Below are 13,112 nucleotides of genomic sequence, written 5' to 3' on the forward strand. Positions count from 1 at the left end.
ATTAATTAATCAAAAACCCAGACAGAGCTTTAATTCATTTGAAAGCTTGACTCTTAGTCTTGTCCATCCAAATTGGAAGTCCCAAAAACCAGTTTTATTTGTTATTATCTATCGTCCACCTGGTCGTTACTGTGAGTTTCTCTGTGAATTTTCAGACTTTTTGTCTGACTTAGTGCTTAGCTCAGATAAGATAATTATGTGCGATTTTAACATCCACACAGATGCTGAGAATGACAGCCTCAACACTGCATTTAATCTATTATTAGACTCTACTGGCTTTGCTCAAAAAGTAAATGAGTCCACCCACCACTTTAATCATATCTTAGATCTTGTTTTGACTTATGGTATGGAAATAGAAGACTTAACAGTATTCCCTGAAAACTCCCTTCTGTCTGACCATTTCTTAACATTTACATTTACTGATGGACTACCCAGCAGTGGGGAATAAGTTTCATTACACTAGAAGTCTTTCAGAAAGCGCTGTAACTAGGTTTAACGATATGATTCCTTCTTTATGTTCTCTAATGCCATATACCAACACAGTGCAGAGTAGCTACCTAAACTCTGTAAGTGAGATAGAGTATCTCGTCAATAGTTTTACATCCTCATTGAAGACAACTTTGGATGCTGTAGCTCCTCTAAAAATGAGAGCTTTAAATCAGAAGTGCCTGACTCCGTGGTATAACTCACAAACTCGTAGCTTAAAGCAGATAACCCGTAAGTTGGAGAGGAAATGGCGTCTCACTAATTTAGAAGATCTTCACTTAGCCTGGAAAAAGAGTCTGTTGCTCTATAAAAAAGCCCTCCGTAAAGCTAGGACATCTTTCTACTCATCACTAATTGAAGAAAATAAGAACAACCCCAGGTTTCTTTTCAGCACTGTAGCCAGGCTGACAAAGAGTCAGAGCTCTATTGAGCTGAGTATTCCATTAACTTTAACTAGTAATGACTTCATGACTTTCTTTGCTAACAAAATTTTAACTATTAGAGAAAAAATTACTCATAACCATCCCAAAGACGTATCGTTATCTTTGGCTGCTTTCAGTGATGCCGGTATTTGGTTAGACTCTTCTCTCCGATTGTTCTGTCTTATTTTTCATTAGTTACTTCATCCAAATCAACATGTTTATTAGACCCCATTCCTACCAGGCTGCTCAAGGAAGCCCTACCATTATTTAATGCTTCGATCTTAAATATGATCAATCTATCTTTGTTAGTTGGCTATGTACCACAGGCTTTTAAGGTGGCAGTAATTAAACCATTAATTAAAAAGCCATCACTGACCCAGCTATCTTAGCTAATTATAGGCCAATCTCCAACCTTCCTTTTCTCTCAAAAATTCTTGAAAGGGTAGTTGTAAAACAGCTAACTGATCATCTGCAGAGGAATGGTCTATTTGAAGAGTTTCAGTCAGGTTTTAGAATTCATCATAGTACAGAAACAGCATTAGTGAAGGTTACAAATGATCTTCTATGGCCTCGGACAGTGGACTCATCTCTGTGCTTGTTCTGTTAGACCTCAGTGCTGCTTTTGATACTGTTGACCATAAAATTTTATTACAGAGATTAGAGCATGCCATAGGTATTAAAGGCACTGCGCTGCAGGTGGTTTGAATCATATTTGTCTAATAGATTACAATTTGTTCATGTAAAATGGGAATCTTCTTCACAGACTAAATTATGGAGTTCCACAAGGTTCTGTGCTAGGACCAATTTTATTCACTTTATACATGCTTCCCTTAGGCAGTATTATTAGACGGTATTGCTTAAATTTTCATTGTTACGCAGATGATACCCAGCTTTATCTATCCATGAAGCCAGAGGACACACACCAATTTAGCTAAACTGCAGGATTGTCTTACAGACAATAAGACATGGATGACCTCTAATTTCCGCTTTTAAACAAGATAAAACTGAAGTTATTGTACTTGTGCCCCACAAATCTTAGAAACATGGGTCTAACCAGATCCTTACTCTGGATGGCATTACCCTGACCTCTAGTAATACTGTGATAAATGCTTGGAGTCATTTTGATCAGGATATGTCATTCAAAGCGCATATTAAACAAATATGTAGGACTGCTTTTTTGCAATTTAACGCAATATCTCTAAAATCAGAAAGGTCTGTCTCAGAGTGATGCTGAAAAACTAATTCATGCATTTATTTCCTCTAGGCTGGACTATTGTAATTCATTATTATCAGGTTGTCCTAAAGTTCCCTAAAAGCCTTCAGTTAATTCAAAATGCTGCAGCTAGAGTACTGACGGGACTTTTAAGACTACTTTTAAGATTAGGCTTAAAACTTTCCTTTTTGCTAAAGCTTATAGTTAGGGCTGGATCAGGTGACCCTGAACCATCCCTTAGTTATACTGCATAGACGTAGACTGCTGGGGGGTTCCCATGATGCACTGTTTCTTCTCTTTTTGCTCTGTATACACCACTCTGCATTTAATCATTAGTGATCGATCTCTGCTCCCTTCACAGCATGTCTTTTTCCTGTTCTCTCCCTCAGCCCAACCAGTCCAGCAGAGGACTGCCCCTCCCTGAGCCTGGTTCTGCTGGAGTTTTCTTCCTCTTAAAAGGGAGTTTTTCCTTCCCACTGTAGCCAAGTGCTTGCTCACAGGCGGTCGTTTTGACCGTTGGGGTTTTACATAATTATTGTATGGCCTTGCCTTAAAATATAAAGCACCGTGGGGCAACTGTTTGTTGTGATTTGGTGCTATATAAAAAAATTAATTGATTGATTGATTAATATTGATGATGAAACACACAGATTGTCTGTGGGCTACAGGAGCACTCACTCTGCAACAACACAAAATTGCTCATTTCTGAAGATGAGGTCTCACTCGGTTAGATTTTCCTCAATTACAGTTTTTAACAGTTTCAACATACATTTTAGCATATTTAACACCAACTATGAACTTTTTAAACTAACTTATAGATATTATAAATGAGAAAACACAGATTGTCTGTGGTCCAGAGGAGCACTCACTCTGCAGCGGACACAAAATTGCTCATTTCTGAAGACGAGGTCGCACTAGGTTAGATTTTCTTCAGTAACAGTTTCTTACAGTTTCAACATAAATTTTAGCATATTTATTACCAACTATGAACTTTTTAACTAACTTATGAATATTATAAATGAGGAAAACACAGATTGTCTATGGTCTAGAGGAGCACCTCACTCTGCAAATACACAAAACTGCCCATTTCTGAAGACTCTCACTCGGTTAGCTTTTCTTCAATTACAGTTTTTAACAGTTTCAACATAAAATTTAGCATATTTATTACCAACTATTAACTTTTTTAAAATAACTTATGAATATTATAAAGGTGTTACTCAAAGAATGACAACAGGTTGTTTCCTTTAATGCTGTACATTTAACTGCAGTCAATAAATTAAAAAATTGTTGGTTGCAGAGACGCACCGGTGGTATCTTGTTCCCTATATTAAATATCATGTTATTCAAGACTTAAACTCAGTTATCTTCTAATTTTTACCACATTATTATATGTCAACTTCTTGGCTGTTGATTGTGACTGAAGATTACGACACCCACCAACGAGGAAGTCATCTGTCGAGGATGTTAACCCCCCAAACAATAATTATTGATTTTACCAGTCCCAAGAATTACAAATAAATCAGTTTCTTATATCAACCACTAGCTCTGCCAGCAACATAAGGCAGTAATATGGAATATTAAGTCCGGCCTCCTCAACAACTGGGGAGTGTCACCCGAGTCAAGCCCATTACGTGATAATCACCCTTCACAAAAAATTAAAAAAAAATAAAACTGAGGGTAAATATAACTGTTCTCATGATGAATTTTACATGAACACTAAGAATGTGAATGAATACATATACAAACTTTAACTTCAACTATCAAAATACGTTTAACAGCAACAAAATTTGGCAGTTTTGGTTTGATTCACATCCAAACATTTAAACCAGAGATTACCAGCCCTGCTCCTGGACAGCATCTGCTCTGCATGTTTTCCACCTCTACCTACTCAAGTCAAGTCACATCTGCCTTCCAGCTCACTGACATACATTTAAACAATGCACTGCTTGGATCGAGCCACCACCCTCCTTCTTCCTTCCTTTATCTCCTTCTAACTTATTCTTTGAATGGAACAAGCCAGCTTGCAGGTCCATTACTGCCACCTATTGGACTGGAGTGTGAATTTAGTGTGTTGCGTGACTGTAATCCTTTTCATTTTTAAAGCATCCAAGAACTGGCACCTTTGTGCAGCTTAAATGCCCCAGGATGAAAACATTTATTGAATTTAAATCAATATGACAGATATCCTCATCCGAAAGTATTGACAGTGTATCACTTTTTTCCACATTTTTTGTTACAACCTAATTCCAAAATGGATGAAATGATTTTTTTTTCCTCAAAATTCTACACACAGAACCCCGTAATGACAATGTGAAAAGTTTTTTTTTTGTTTTAGATTTTTGTTGCAAAATTATTAAAAAACAAACAAACAAACAAACAAAAAAAAAATCACATGTACATAAGTATTCACAACCTTTGCCATGAAGTACAAAACTGAGCTCAGGTGCATCCTGTTTCCACTGATCATCCTTTAGCTGTTTTAACAGCTTAAATGGAGCTGTCGAAACCCCACATTGCTACAGGCCAAACAAGTCTGTGCTGAGCCACTGCAAAAATGTTTCATGGAGCTTGTGAAAATCCAGATTATGATCCCTGGTGGAGATAATGAATACTTCATGGTTTTAATAAAATTTAAGATAAATGTAGCCACAGTTTATCATTGCTCAATGAGGGTGACTTTCACAGATTAATTTGGGCCCCCAGAATTTTAATAAGTAAACAAATCGAATTGCATTCAGCCATTCCTGATTGTTTAGTAAATATTTCACTTGGGCAAATTGTATCTGGGGCCTCCAGGGCAAAACATCACCAAAATGCCACAATTGCCCCCTCCTAACAACACATTTTGTAATTTATTGTTAAATCTGACATATTCCACTAAATCTTCTCCTCCTTCTTTGGTGGATCGGAGCAGTGTGACCTTAAAAGTCTGGATGTGAGCCAGAAGGCACGATGGCCACGTGATAAACACCAACTTGGCTGTGAAACCAAAACGGCCAAATTTTGTTGCTGTTAAATGAATTTTTGATAGTTGAAGTTCAAAGTTTGTACATGTATTCATTCAGGTTTTAGTGTTCATGTAAAATTCATCATCATGAGAACAGAGGGCGCTGCCACTCTGCTTCAGATGCATTTGACAGCAACATGGAACATTAATTATATTATCCTCAATTTTATTATTATTCTTTATTTTTTCCTTTTTTGTTAAGGGCGATTATCACTTAATGGGCTTGACTCAGGTTATAGTTGTTGACGAGGCCGAACTTAATGTTCCATATTTCTGCCTTATGTAGACGGCAGAGCTAGTGGTTTTTATAAGAAACTGATTTCTTCTTTTATTTTTGTAATTCTTGTGGCTGTAAAATCAGTGATTGTTCTTTGGGGGGCGGGGGGGTAACATATTGGGAAGATGACCTGTTCGTTGGTGTGTGTCATAATCTTGTCAGTCACAGTTAACAGCCAACAATGTGACATATATTCTTATGTGATTCTAAGTGAAAAAAAATGTGGTAACAATGAGACGATAACTATTTCAAGTCTTGAACAACAAAAATACCCCTGGCAGGTCTCTGCAACCTACAATCTTCAATAAATTAACTGCACTTAAATGTACAGCATTAAATGGAAAAACTCATTGGGTATCGTTCAGAAGAACTGTGAAGCAAATCCAGATTGGTTTGGATTCAATTTATTTGGCAAAAAAGTACATGTACATAAAATACATAAAACAACCACACTGAGGATCACATGGGAAAACATAAAACCTCTTTCATGGCAAAACATGATTCAGCAGAATGAAATCTACATTATCATATACCTATAAATGATACGCCAATATGATTGGATAAAACACGAAAGAATAAATAGCAATACACTGTTTTCGCGGACGGGTAATATTTTTCATACCACCCGAGTAATCAGCCAATCTGGACAGCGGCGCGGCGCCACAACGAAGAGGCGCGGTCAGAGGAACTGTGAAATACTGGTGAGTCACTATTAATAATTTCTTACGTGTCCAACCTCATAGATTGAAAGTTAAAATTAAATTTGTTAGTTCTAAAAGCCATCATAATTATTTATAGGAAAACGTTCTATTTTTTTAGACTAAGGTTTGAACTTTGAGTGTTTACACAGGAGAGAAAAGTGAGAAAATGTTAATGGCTGGCTGTTTTGAGAAAAGTGTATAAAGTGTGTAGTGAGGGGTTTTACAGTCTTAAAACATCTATAATAGTTGTAAAAAATAACGCTGACTACTTTGCAGATTTCACCTATCGCAGGTTATTTTTAGAACGTAACTCCCGCAATAAATGAGGGACCACTGTATATGATAAAATCGTTGTCAAGATGTTCAATGAATATGGCTTTTTACACCCTTCAGAAAACCATACAACATTTATCATTTATACACCCTTCAGAAATAAAGCTATATTCATTGGTGAACAACTTGATAACTGATAATCTATTGGTTGGTGATATTGTCACGAAAATTGCAAAATGTCCGTCATGGGAGCACAAATTTATTCTAATACATTCCGTGAAGGCTGCACGAAAATAAAAGTGAAGCGGTGGAGTCAGGGGGTACTTATGGTCAGGAGAAGGAGTGGGGTTAGGTTATGGGTGTTATAGATGAAATGTGATACTGGGCTGTCCATGTGATCCTTTGGGAGGGAGACAGGAAAATAAACATGAATAAATACTAGACCAGCCACAAACGAAAACAAAACAAATTATGGACACACACACACACACACACACACATATAAGCAGTATAGCAGTCAGCACCACGGACAGCAGCCAAACTAACCTAACTCATACCTTAAGAGTTTAACTAACAGCACCGTGGACAACAGCTACGTTTACCTCATTCATACCTGTAACAGTTTAACTGTCCACATCAGTGACAACAGGGTGATTCTATGGTAACGAAATTACAATCGGAGCATATTTTTTATGGGGAGCTAAAATATGGCCAGATTTTCCCGTCATCGTAATTCCGTTACCATAGAATCACCCAACACCAAAATTAACCTCATTCACACCTGTAACATTTTAACTGTCAAAACCGTGGACAGCAGACAAACTAACCTAATTCATACCTGCAACTACCTCATTCATACCTGCAACTGTGTAACTGCCAAAACCGTGGACAGCAGACAAACTAAGCTCATTCATACCTGTAACAGTTTAACTGTCAAAACCGTGGACAGCAGACAAACTAACCTCATTCATACCTGTAACGGTTTAACTGTCAAAACCGTGGACAGCAGACAAACTAACCTAATTCATACCTGCAACTACCTCATTCATACCTGCAACTGTGTAACTGCCAAAACCGTGGACAGCAGACAAACTAAGCTCATTCATACCTGTAACAGTTTAACTGTCAAAACCGTGGACAGCAGACAAACTAACCTCATTCATACCTGTAACGGTTTAACTGTCAAAACCGTGGACAGCAGACAAACTAACCTAATTCATACCTGCAACTGTGTATCTGTCAACATTGTGGACAGCAGACAAACTAACCTCATTCATACCGGCAACTGTGCAACTGTCAAAACCATGGACAGCAGACAAACTGGCCTTGAACACAGCAGTGGGAGAATACTGGTCATTCCCGAGAACCGAGGAGGACATCTGTCCACAGGAGGATGTCATGAACCATCCATGCGTGACAGTGCCAGCCACTACCTCTTTGATGGCATGGAATGCGTGGACATTACATATTTCATCCTGCAGGAATTCATTCTACAAGTGGGTGACTGCCCTGTTCAGAGTATTGGTCCTGTTTAATTTTTTTCTCCTCAGTGGAGCCATGTTGGGCATTGTTATTATTTATTTATTAATATTTTATCATTATTTACAGGGGTGTTCCTAACTAGATAGTCAGGGGAATGTCTACAGCATAGGTGTCAAACTGATTCCATAAAGGGCCAAGAGGGTGCAGGTTTTCTTTGTAACCACAAACTCCACCAGGTGATTTCTCTGATGAACTCTTCCCATCTGCTCAAAGTGATGTTCCTCAGTGAAATCACTTGGTGGAGTTTGTGGTTACAAAGAAAACCTGCACCCCCTTGGCCCTTTCTGGAATCAGTTTGACACCTATGGTCTACGGCATCCAGTCACATGGATAATAGAAGGATAATATGAGGTTAATACCAGCTGAGCACTTTGTGTGTAGCGTGTCATTTGTACCACTTCATTGAATTTGTTGCTTATTCGTGTGTTTGGTTGCTAATTCACATCTCCAACAACTCTCCAACAGTCGCACTCGGTGAGATACTAGCCTAACACAGGAAGCACCAGGATTCTAAAGTCTTGGACCATCTTTATTCTGTGACCTTTGATCTCATGACTTGATAAGATCTTCCCAAGCATCTTTGGATCTCAAATACAGAAGACCCAGAGACATGAACATCACTGCTGAGAAAACTGATTGTGTTTACAACGTCAACACATTCACCACATACAGATACATGTCTGATGGCCAAGTCCTGGAAGTCACTGAAAGATGGGATCTTGGTCTGTATCCAGGACCATCACAAACCCAAATCAGCTTCTCAATTGATGTCATCAGAATATCCATTGATTCTGTAAAGATCACAACATTGTCAGGGGAGGTGATGGTCTAGTGGTTAAAGCGTCGGGCTTGAGACCAGAGGATCCTCGGTTCAGATGACCAAGGCCCCTTGGGCAAGGTCCTTGATGCTTAATCCCCTAGTTGTTCCCGGTGCGTAGTGAGTACCTTGTATGGCAGCACCCTGACATCGGGGTGAATGTGAGGCATTATTGTAAAGCGCTTTGAGCATATGATGCAGATGGAAAAGTGCTATATAAATGCATATAAATATATAAATAAATACGAGACTAGACATGAACAAACAAAAATTAAATACCGTCAAACATACAGACCAAAATCAGAGTTTCAGAGGAATTTATTTGCAAATAAGTTAATGTTGTACAACAACAGTAACAATAAGAAGAAACACAAGGCATGACAGAATCCCACAGCTCTGTTTTTGGTCATTGTGGTGTTTAACAACACTGGCACTCTGCAGATGATTGTACCCCTCTGCCAGATCTTTACCTTTACTGGTTATGATGAATGTCTGAAGGGAGTCCACCTCCCCCAAAGTCCTGTGTTTCTAACCCCAAAGTTCCTCCATTAATTTAGACATTTCCAAAACATGCCACCAAAGATCCAAGGACGAGTCCAACCCCCAGAAGAAGACAACCCTTATAGCTGATGTTTGTAGCAAGGGGTTTCTTCTGGTAGATCTTCTCTTGGGTTGCAGAGTCCTTCCTAAACCTCTCATTTCTGTTCTACCAGACATTTCCAGAGATGGTTCATGACTTCTTCCATGTCTGGGGAGAAGGCTTAGACCTTTGGTCTTAGTTCCTTCCAGTCGGTTTCCAGTTGCTCTGCTGTGGATTCCTCTGTGGATGAGTGGATCCCTCTGCCACCATCTTTGGGTCTTTCCCTAATGGCATTCATCAGAACCAGCGAAGGGAGTCTTTTCACCACAAATTCCAGTCTTTATAACTCCAAAATCACACCATAATTTCAGAAGTTTCCAAAACGTCCCACCAAAAATCCAGCGACAAGTCCAACCCCCAGAAGAACACAGCCCATATAGCTCCTGTTTTTGGCAGCAGCTCTCTTCTGGCAGATCTCCTCAAGGTCTTGCAGGTCCTTTCTAAAACTCTCCTTCTGCTGTTCCACCCGTTTCTGGTAACAGTTCTGAATTTCTTCGATTTGTTTTTCCATCTCTGGTCTTAATTCTTTCTGGTAGGTTTCCAGCTGCTCTGCTGTCAGGACCTCAGCATCTTTGACCTCCTTCAAGAGCTGGAGTTGACGCCTCTTGATCCGCCTGATCTCCAGCTCTTTTTTCTTCAGGAGCTCCTCAAGATGTCCAAGTCTCTTCTGAAGTGTCAGACATTCACTCAGCTTCTGCATCTCTTCGTGGTGATGAGCAGAACTGGTCCTCAGCTGATGAGTGGATTCCTCTGCTGTCACCTTTGGATCTTTGCGTTTGCTGTTTCTGATAAATATCTCCAAGGAGTTACTGATGTGTGATAATTCTGGTCACAAGGACACTGTTATTGTCTTGAACACTCAGTTATGTGAAGCTGAAATCCTTTGTGTGACAAAAGCACCATGAGCTTTATGTGCTTTTATGACATCACAAAGTACTATGAGCTTAAATGTGCCTTTCTGACATCAAAGTACAGAGCATTAATGTGCCTTTATGACCACAAAGTACACTGAGCATCAATTTGCCTTTATGACATGCTATACACGGGAAACTACAAACCCCAAAACTTAGTCAGTGTAACATTTGAGGGATATTTGTCACCCTCTTTATGTGCTTGGTGCATATAAATACTCACAAAGATGAAAATCTCCCAAGGTTCAAACACTTGAGAGCAAACAATGTGCTGATGACAACTGACTGGATTCCCCACATAGATTGTCTATGGTCTAGCGGAGCACTCACTCTGCAACAACACAAAATTGCTAATTTCTGAAGACGGGGTCTCACTTGGTTAGCTTTTCTTCAATTACAGTTTTTAACAGTTTCAATGTAAATTTGAGCATATTTATTACCATCGATGAACTTTTTTTTTTTTAACTAACTTATGATTACCTCTCTGCAGCTTCTCTCCCCCTGCCATCCCCTCATTACCCCATCCCCGTAGAGACGGTGCCTGCTCCCAGACTACCAATAACCAGCAAAAATCTATTTAAGCATAAAAATTCAAAAAGAAAAAATAATATAGCACCTTCAACTGCACCACAGACTAAAACAGTTAAATGTGGTCTATTAAACATTAGGTCTCTCTCTTCTAAGTCCCTGTTGGTAAATGATATAATAATTGATCAACATATTGATTTATTCTGCCTTACAGAAACCTGGTTACAGCAGGATGAATATGTTAGTTTAAATGAGTCAACACCCCCGAGTCACACTAACTGTCAGAATGCTCGTAGCATGGGCCGGGGCGGAGGATTAGCAGCAATCTTCCATTCCAGCTTATTAATTAATCAAAAACCCAGACAGAGCTTTAATTCATTTGAAAGCTTGACTCTTAGTCTTGTCCATCCAAATTGGAAGTCCCAAAAACCAGTTTTATTTGTTATTATCTATCGTCCACCTGGTCGTTACTGTGAGTTTCTCTGTGAATTTTCAGACTTTTTGTCTGACTTAGTGCTTAGCTCAGATAAGATAATTATAGTGGGCGATTTTAACATCCACACAGATGCTGAGAATGACAGCCTCAACACTGCATTTAATCTATTATTAGACTCTACTGGCTTTGCTCAAAAAGTAAATGAGTCCACCCACCACTTTAATCATATCTTAGATCTTGTTCTGACTTATGGTATGGAAATAGAAGACTTAACAGTATTCCCTGAAAACTCCCTTCTGTCTGACCATTTCTTAATAACATTTACATTTACTCTGATGGACTACCCAGCAGTGGGGAATAAGTTTCATTACACTAGAAGTCTTTCAGAAAGCGCTGTAACTAGGTTTAACGATATGATTCCTTCTTTATGTTCTCTAATGCCATATACCAACACAGTGCAGAGTAGCTACCTAAACTCTGTAAGTGAGATAGAGTATCTCGTCAATAGTTTTACATCCTCATTGAAGACAACTTTGGATGCTGTAGCTCCTCTAAAAATGACAGCTTTAAATCAGAAGTGCCTGACTCCGTGGTATAACTCACAAACTCGTAGCTTAAAGCAGATAACCCGTAAGTTGGAGAGGAAATGGCGTCTCACTAATTTAGAAGATCTTCACTTAGCCTGGAAAAAGAGTCTGTTGCTCTATAAAAAAGCCCTCCGTAAAGCTAGGACATCTTTCTACTCATCACTAATTGAAGAAAATAAGAACAACCCCAGGTTTCTTTTCAGCACTGTAGCCAGGCTGACAAAGAGTCAGAGCTCTATTGAGCTGAGTATTCCATTAACTTTAACTAGTAATGACTTCATGACTTTCTTTGCTAACAAAATTTTAACTATTAGAGAAAAAATTACTCATAACCATCCCAAAGACGTATCGTTATCTTTGGCTGCTTTCAGTGATGCCGGTATTTGGTTAGACTCTTTCTCTCCGATTGTTCTGTCTGAGTTATTTTCATTAGTTACTTCATCCAAAGCATCAACATGTTTATTAGACCCCATTCCTACCAGGCTGCTCAAGGAAGCCCTACCATTATTTAATGCTTCGATCTTAAATATGATCAATCTATCTTTGTTAGTTGGCTATGTACCACAGGCTTTTAAGGTGGCAGTAATTAAACCATTACTTAAAAAGCCATCACTTGACCCAGCTATCTTAGCTAATTATAGGCCAATCTCCAACCTTCCTTTTCTCTCAAAAATTCTTGAAAGGGTAGTTGTAAAACAGCTAACTGATCATCTGCAGAGGAATGGTCTATTTGAAGAGTTTCAGTCAGGTTTTAGAATTCATCATAGTACAGAAACAGCATTAGTGAAGGTTACAAATGATCTTCTTATGGCCTCGGACAGTGGACTCATCTCTGTGCTTGTTCTGTTAGACCTCAGTGCTGCTTTTGATACTGTTGACCATAAAATTTTATTACAGAGATTAGAGCATGCCATAGGTATTAAAGGCACTGCGCTGCAGTGGTTTGAATCATATTTGTCTAATAGATTACAATTTGTTCATGTAAATGGGGAATCTTCTTCACAGACTAAATTATGGAGTTCCACAAGGTTCTGTGCTAGGACCAATTTTATTCACTTTATACATGCTTCCCTTAGGCAGTATTATTAGACGGTATTGCTTAAATTTTCATTGGTACGCAGATGATACCCAGCTTTATCTATCCATGAAGCCAGAGGACACACACCATTTAGCTAAACTGCAGGATTGTCTTACAGACAAAGACATGGATGACCTCTAATTTCCTGCTTTTAAACAAAGATAAAACTGAAGTTATTGTACTTGGCCCCACAA

Source organism: Thalassophryne amazonica, chromosome 20 (assembly GCF_902500255.1).
Source record: "Thalassophryne amazonica chromosome 20, fThaAma1.1, whole genome shotgun sequence".
NCBI classification, from domain to species: domain Eukaryota; kingdom Metazoa; phylum Chordata; class Actinopteri; order Batrachoidiformes; family Batrachoididae; genus Thalassophryne; species Thalassophryne amazonica.